The sequence below is a fragment of the Protopterus annectens genome, chromosome 13.part0, assembly GCF_019279795.1.
Source record: "Protopterus annectens isolate FY-2018-M chromosome 13.part0, PAN1.0, whole genome shotgun sequence".
In the NCBI taxonomy this organism is placed as follows: domain Eukaryota; kingdom Metazoa; phylum Chordata; order Ceratodontiformes; family Protopteridae; genus Protopterus; species Protopterus annectens.
The window spans coordinates 101,446,292-101,452,633 of NC_056747.1; the positions used below are offsets into that span (position 1 = coordinate 101,446,292).

The window sequence follows — 6,342 nt, forward strand, 5'->3', positions numbered from 1 at the left end:
AAGGGACTAAAGACCCCTTGTAATATCATGGATCCTGGAGCAAAAGGGAAACAAGTCTTTTCAGGCTTGCTAGTTGTTGCTGAAGCACCTACCAAGAGGAGAAAACACTGAGAGAAGAAAAGGAGCCACTTTTGTGATTTTAAGTATTTTCTTCTGATTTTTTTGTTAAGTTTTACTGCTTTGCCGCCTACTTTTTGGCATTTTCCGGCTTGCTAAAGTTTATATCTGTAACGGTAACAGTACTTGGAACACATCTAGAGCCTGTTTACTGCATTTCCTGTGTTGCACTTAATTTAAAATCGTTTTTTTCTCTAAAAACTGCATTTTACCTGATTTTGGCCTGGCACTCAAGTGTGGGGTCATTTATTGCACTGTTGTGATTATTTTGCTGCTTGTGTATCTCTGCTACCTTTAAACTACAACAAAAAGAAAAAAAACAAAAAATCTTGCTTTTTTCCCACTTTCTGAAAGTTAAGAAAGTTCAGTTACAGATTTGCTGTTCTGAACTGTTTGGAAGTTTCTAGAAGGCCAGTGTTTGCTTGGGCTAAAGGGAAGTCTCTGTGTTCACCAGTGGGAGTGGTTAACACTGAACAGCCTGCCTGTCCCTGGAGGAGTGGTTACTACCTAGAAGCTGTAGTTTTATTGGCCATTTTGGGTCAATTCTAAACTCCTTGATCTCTCTCTCTCTTAAAACCCTACACAACTCTCTTTTTGCGCGGTTTTGCACACTGAGCAGCGTTGGGCAGCGCCGCCTAAACAGGTTTAAACTATTCCGGGCTCCACAAAGTCTGCTCTTTACTTTTTCCCTTAGAACTGTTCAAACTCTCAAAGTAATCACTCTATTCTCTTTCTAAAGCCCTGCACTTGCTCAGCTCTTATAAGTAAACACTAACTAACTAAAGCACTACACCCTCCTTGACTTCTCATAAGTATTAGACTCCCGATTGGTCCTTCCTGATCAAGTGAAAAATCAGTTCCCTTCCCTAATCTGATCAGTAAAAAAATCAGTTCCCTATACTAATCTGGTATGTCCAAGGGTCAGTTTCAAGGTTACTCTCCAGTCCAGCTGGTGAATCTGGGAATTTTGAGGCAATGTTACAATTGCCTTATGTACACAGACAACCCTCTCCTCCTTCCAACAAACACATGTGAGAGATGCAGTTACACAGCCAAACTGGAGGCAGAGCTCTCTCAACCCAAGACTGGCACAGTCAGTCAGGAGGAAAAGGAAACCCCCCACACCACAAATTCAGTCTCACACAGACCTATTGCATCTGCATACCCAACACAAAAACATACTCGGAGGCTCTAAACAAAAATCTGCCTAAACAGCAAAGACCTCCTAAGCAGATATTCAAGCAACAGCCACCTCTCAACAATACCCACAAATCACATCTCTCACAAAATCAGTGTGCCTCACAGTCACAGCCCATAAGGCCAAACAACACACCAAATACACTTGTTATAGGGGACTCTATTGTCCGGCACACTGACGTCCCACTCACCAGACTGAACAAGGAGAAGGTCACTGTAAGCTGCCTGTCGGGTGCCAGGATCCGCCACATAACGCAAGCACTCAGGTCACTCCAAAGGAAGTACAAGTATGACTCTGTCATTGTCCATGCTGGTGTGAATGACCTGAGACATACTTCCCTGGACTACATGAAAAGAGACAGAGGAGCTCTCTGACCATGTAGCCCAGGCTGGTATGTCCCTGACCTTGAGTAGCATCTTGCCCTCACCAAGAATGATGCCACAGTATAAAGACAAAATGATCAGTTTCAACAATTGGCTAAAGTATTGGTGTCATTCAAAGGGCATCCAGTGTCTGTCAGCCTGGGATGACATGCTCGACAAGCCACGTTGCTTCGCTAGGGACGGCTTGCACCTGATACCCTTAGGCTTTCGTATACTGGCCAAGGCTCTTGCCACCCCCATAGTGCCTTTTTTAGGCAAGGCTCAAAGGACAAATCCACCTCCACAGACAACCCAAAGATAAAAAAAACTAAAGGTAATTCTACTCAATGCCAGATGTCTAAACCTCAAGATGCACGTACTCAAGACTCTCCTCAGTATGCAGAAAATCGATGTCTGTGCAGTAACAGAAACCTGGTTCAAGACTCCTGACAGCACCCCAGCACTACCAGGTTATAACTCATACCATGCGTTTCGGCCCCAAAACTTGGACCGAAGTGCACAAGGACGGGGAGTATCTATATTCATCAAAGATACCTACACCTCCAGGTTAGTGGCACTGCACGAAGCATCGGAAACCATCCATGTGCAACTAACAGCGGGCAAAACTGCCTTTCAGTTTGTAGCCTGCTACAGAACACCCTCCCTATTACAGGAACCCCACTTGGCATTCCTGAGAACACTGGAAAATATGAAGGTCTCTCCAAACACTATGTTATTGGGTGACTTCAACTACCCAAACATTGACTGGGAAAACTACTCATGCCCAAACACCCTCGCCCAACGGTTCCTTGAATTTATAAACTCCAACGCAATGGAACAACTGGTCACCACTCCCACAAGAGGAAACAACATATTGGACATGGTCATTCACAACATGGGGACTCTATGTTCCACACCAGAGGTAAACCCCTCATTGGTAAGATCAGACCATAAATAAATTTCCCTGGACATCCATATCCTGTCACCACCCCCAGCCAAGGAAATCACTAAAGAATTTCTCCAAAGCCAACTTTGCATTCTCAAGACTGAGGTGGAATCCTTCAAAGCCCCTGGGCGAGAGGATAATACAGCCCAATCCACAGAATCCTTTACAAATGCATTCTATGAGCACCTGCAGGAATGCATGGATCGTGCTATCCCAAATAAAACCAAGACTCACTCCTCCAAAAACATGAGACCGGTCTGGTGGACCCCGGCGATAAATAAACTATACAACAAAAGGAGGAAGCTACTACATGACAGAGCAAAATCCCAAAAAGGAAAGGCATCTCTGATCAGTATTAGAAAGAAACTTCGATCCCTCATAAAATCATCAAAGGCCAGTTTTGAAAGAAAAATTGCCCTAGACACTAAAGATAATCACATGGCCTTCTTTAGTTATGTCAGAAACATGGGCGGAAACTCCCTGATATGCTCTGAATTGCTGCATAACGGTACAAAATATACCAAGCCTACAGACATAGCCAACATCCTGGCAGACAGATTCAGCGCAAACTTCTCCCCCGCTTCCCCCCCAAAGGAGCAAACGCCTATCCCAACTGAATGTAACCTCCCTGACATCACAGATGCACAGGTGAAAGCTGCCCTCTCCAAAGCAAAAAACACAGCATCTATGGGACCGGACGGTGTCCCAGGCTGTGTCTTACACGAGCTCCAAGAAGAACTGAACCCTCACATTAAGTCATTGTTCAAACTTAGCCTTACTACAGGATATGTACCCAAAGAATGGTGTACAGCTAAAGTAGTCCCACTCCACAAAGGTGGTGTCACAACAGACCCCGGAAACTATCGCCCCATAAGCCTGACTAGTCTGGTCTGTAAAGCTATGGAGCGTATTATGGAACTCCTAAACAAAGACATTGGGAGCCTCCAGACAATGGACCCTACCCAATTCGGCTTTGTTAAGGGCAGATCTTGCCTCTTAAACCTAGTTGATTTCTTTGAAACAGTTACCAAAGCCATAGATGAGGGCAATGTAGTCCACACAGCCTACCTGGACCTCGCAAAAGCCTTCGACACAATACCCCACTCGGGCATCATAAATAAGCTTATCAGCTTAAATATCAACCCCTATATCACAAGATGGGTTGCAAACTGGCTCAGAGATAGAACCCACATGGTCAGAATCACAGGTGCCATGTCCGAATCCAAACCAGTTACAAGTGGCGTCCCACAGGGCTCAGTTCTGGGACCTCTCTTGTTCGGTATATACTTCTCCGAGGTTCAGGCTAACACGGGGGGATTATGGTTGACAAAGTTCGCAGATGACTGCAAACTGGGGGCCATAATCGAATCTCCAGCTGACACAAGCATCATCCAAAAGGGTCTCACAGAGACGGATGCTTGGTGCCAGAGCCACGGCCTCAAGCTAAATGCTAAAAAGTGCATAGTCATCCCCTTTGGGAAAAACAAGGTGCCCACAAATTACCACATAGGTGGTAATCCATTAATCTGGAAGAAGTAATTAGAGATTTGGGGACCAACGTAGATAGTAATCTCTCCTTTGATAATCATGTTGCCAAAGTGGTTAGAAAGACCTTCTATATAGCCCACCTTACCACAAAAGTGTTCGCATCTAAGGTCACTGTGCCCCTCTACTCGTCATTCATCAGGCCCATAATTGAATACAATGCCCTTTTTGGGATGTACCTTACCCGACACCTGCAGCAACTGGAGAGACCCCAAAAGTTCCTCACCAAGAGGATCATGGGCTACAAACAGATGCCTTATGCAGCTCGACTAAAGAAACTCCAGCTCTACTCAGTTGCTTACCGCCTACTCAGAGGCGATCTATGCCTGATGTACAAAGCCATGTCAAACCCAGAATTAATGGACATGCTCCACCTCAAAAAATCCAAGTCCCTTAGAGCTACACGCTCCAGGGACCTAAACCTCAGCACAAAAATAAATAGGACATGCTGGAGGGACAGATTCACTTCCCAAAGGCTCCCCTCACTCTGGAATAGGATCCCAATTCATGTTAGACACAGCCCCTCGCTGAACCTCTTCAAGCAAAATTTGGACGCATGGATGGGAAATCGCAAATTCACCCCTGGGATCTCTCCTGTGGCCCTGCTAGACAGAGGCACAGTTAACTAATCTTAAAAGGGTACCTTCTGTGACCTACTTTACAGAGGCACAATAGGCTAATCTAATAGGGAGGCGGAAGCCAAATACACTCTGGCTAGGCTTATAAATGCCCTAGGGCAGATAGCCTAGTATCTACCTATGAACCTATGAACTGTCACCCTGTCCTTGACCAGCCTCAAATGCATGGAATCAGCATGCCAAACAATGGAGGTAAGAATTACATGAACATTTCTAGTTGTACTCGTGGCTTTAGTGGAAGCAGACAGTTTAGAGCCTGGTGATACTTTACTTTGCAACAGGGTGGTGGTGGTGGTGATGGCATCATGTCTTTAGATCTCTACTGAGGCTTTATCTTCCTGATTCTAAGAGGTTTGGGAAATGAGTTTTTATAACTTCTACTGTACAATAATCCATGTATAAATGCTCCGACACAAAGATTTAAAATCATATGTTAAATAAAAAATACACCGTTTTGAATTATTTTAAAGATATCAAGCTGAGGAATAAACAATGGAAAGCACAACTAAGTATGGCGGGCAAATGCAGTGTCCATTTAATGTTAAAAGGCAGAAGAGGACTCTGTGAAGCTTCTTAAAAAGTTCCTCTGTGATATTAAAGTGATTCAGTCATATATCCAGGTGTTTTGTTTAATCACTAGAATTAATCACAAACTGGGCTTTAAAATGCTGAATCTCCCATTAAAATCTGCTGTGACATTTTTGTATGGTTTATTTTCACTTGTCACCACATTTCTTGTAAAAAGTTATACCATCAAAATGCTGTTAAAGAAGAAAGTCAGCATTTCACACATAGTACCAAAGCATTTTGATTGATGAAAAGTAAGTTCATGCTTCAGAAATGCAGTCCCCGATGTCTGCTGCATCCATCATTATCGCAGCAAGGCATTCTCTCTTCACAAGCTGCAACTGATTATATGTCTCTACAGGGAATGAGGGTTTCTGGCTGCTAAAATTAGCACAATGATATAGTAGCCTGCACATAATTTACATGTTATTGAGTTGTCAGTCTATCGTTTCCCTCTCCCATAATGCTGGACTAGGTGTGTACAGTTGGCAATTTAATGTCTGCAGATACATGCCCAAATCCATGCAACGTGCTGCTAGCCAATGGTCACAAACATACCCGTGTTTCTCTCAATCCAGACATGCTTGTCTTGGTCCCAAAATGAGTCTTTATGCAAACAAGAGCATGACAAGTGATCAAATGTCTCTTGGGTCAATGTAAACAATAAATAAAGCAAAATCAATCATCAGTCCAGATCAATTTTTTTGGTCACTCTGGAGATATTTTCTTGTTTTTTGCCTGACTGTATGCTTTAAAGGCATATAAGGTAATGAATCACCAAATCTGCTAATGCTAGAAGACATGCAACACAAAATTCAGTCCTGCTTTACATCAAATGTTTCTACTAAATACAGTGTTCTAACTACTGCAGTTTATTTAAATTTATTTATATACATTTGTTATCCACTTCATATTTCAATCTTCTTTTCATATTTCAAGATGCATTTCTTGGCTGCCTCCAACATCTCA

At 43.3% G+C, this 6,342-nt stretch overlaps 1 protein-coding gene across 2 annotated transcripts in view; it reads right to left on the reverse strand.

Annotated features, from left to right (window-relative positions):
- MARCHF2 (membrane associated ring-CH-type finger 2) overlaps positions 1-6,342 on the reverse strand; it is a 750,969-nt gene that overhangs the window by 237,277 nt on the left and 507,350 nt on the right. The gene's annotated exons all lie outside the window — the stretch shown is intronic.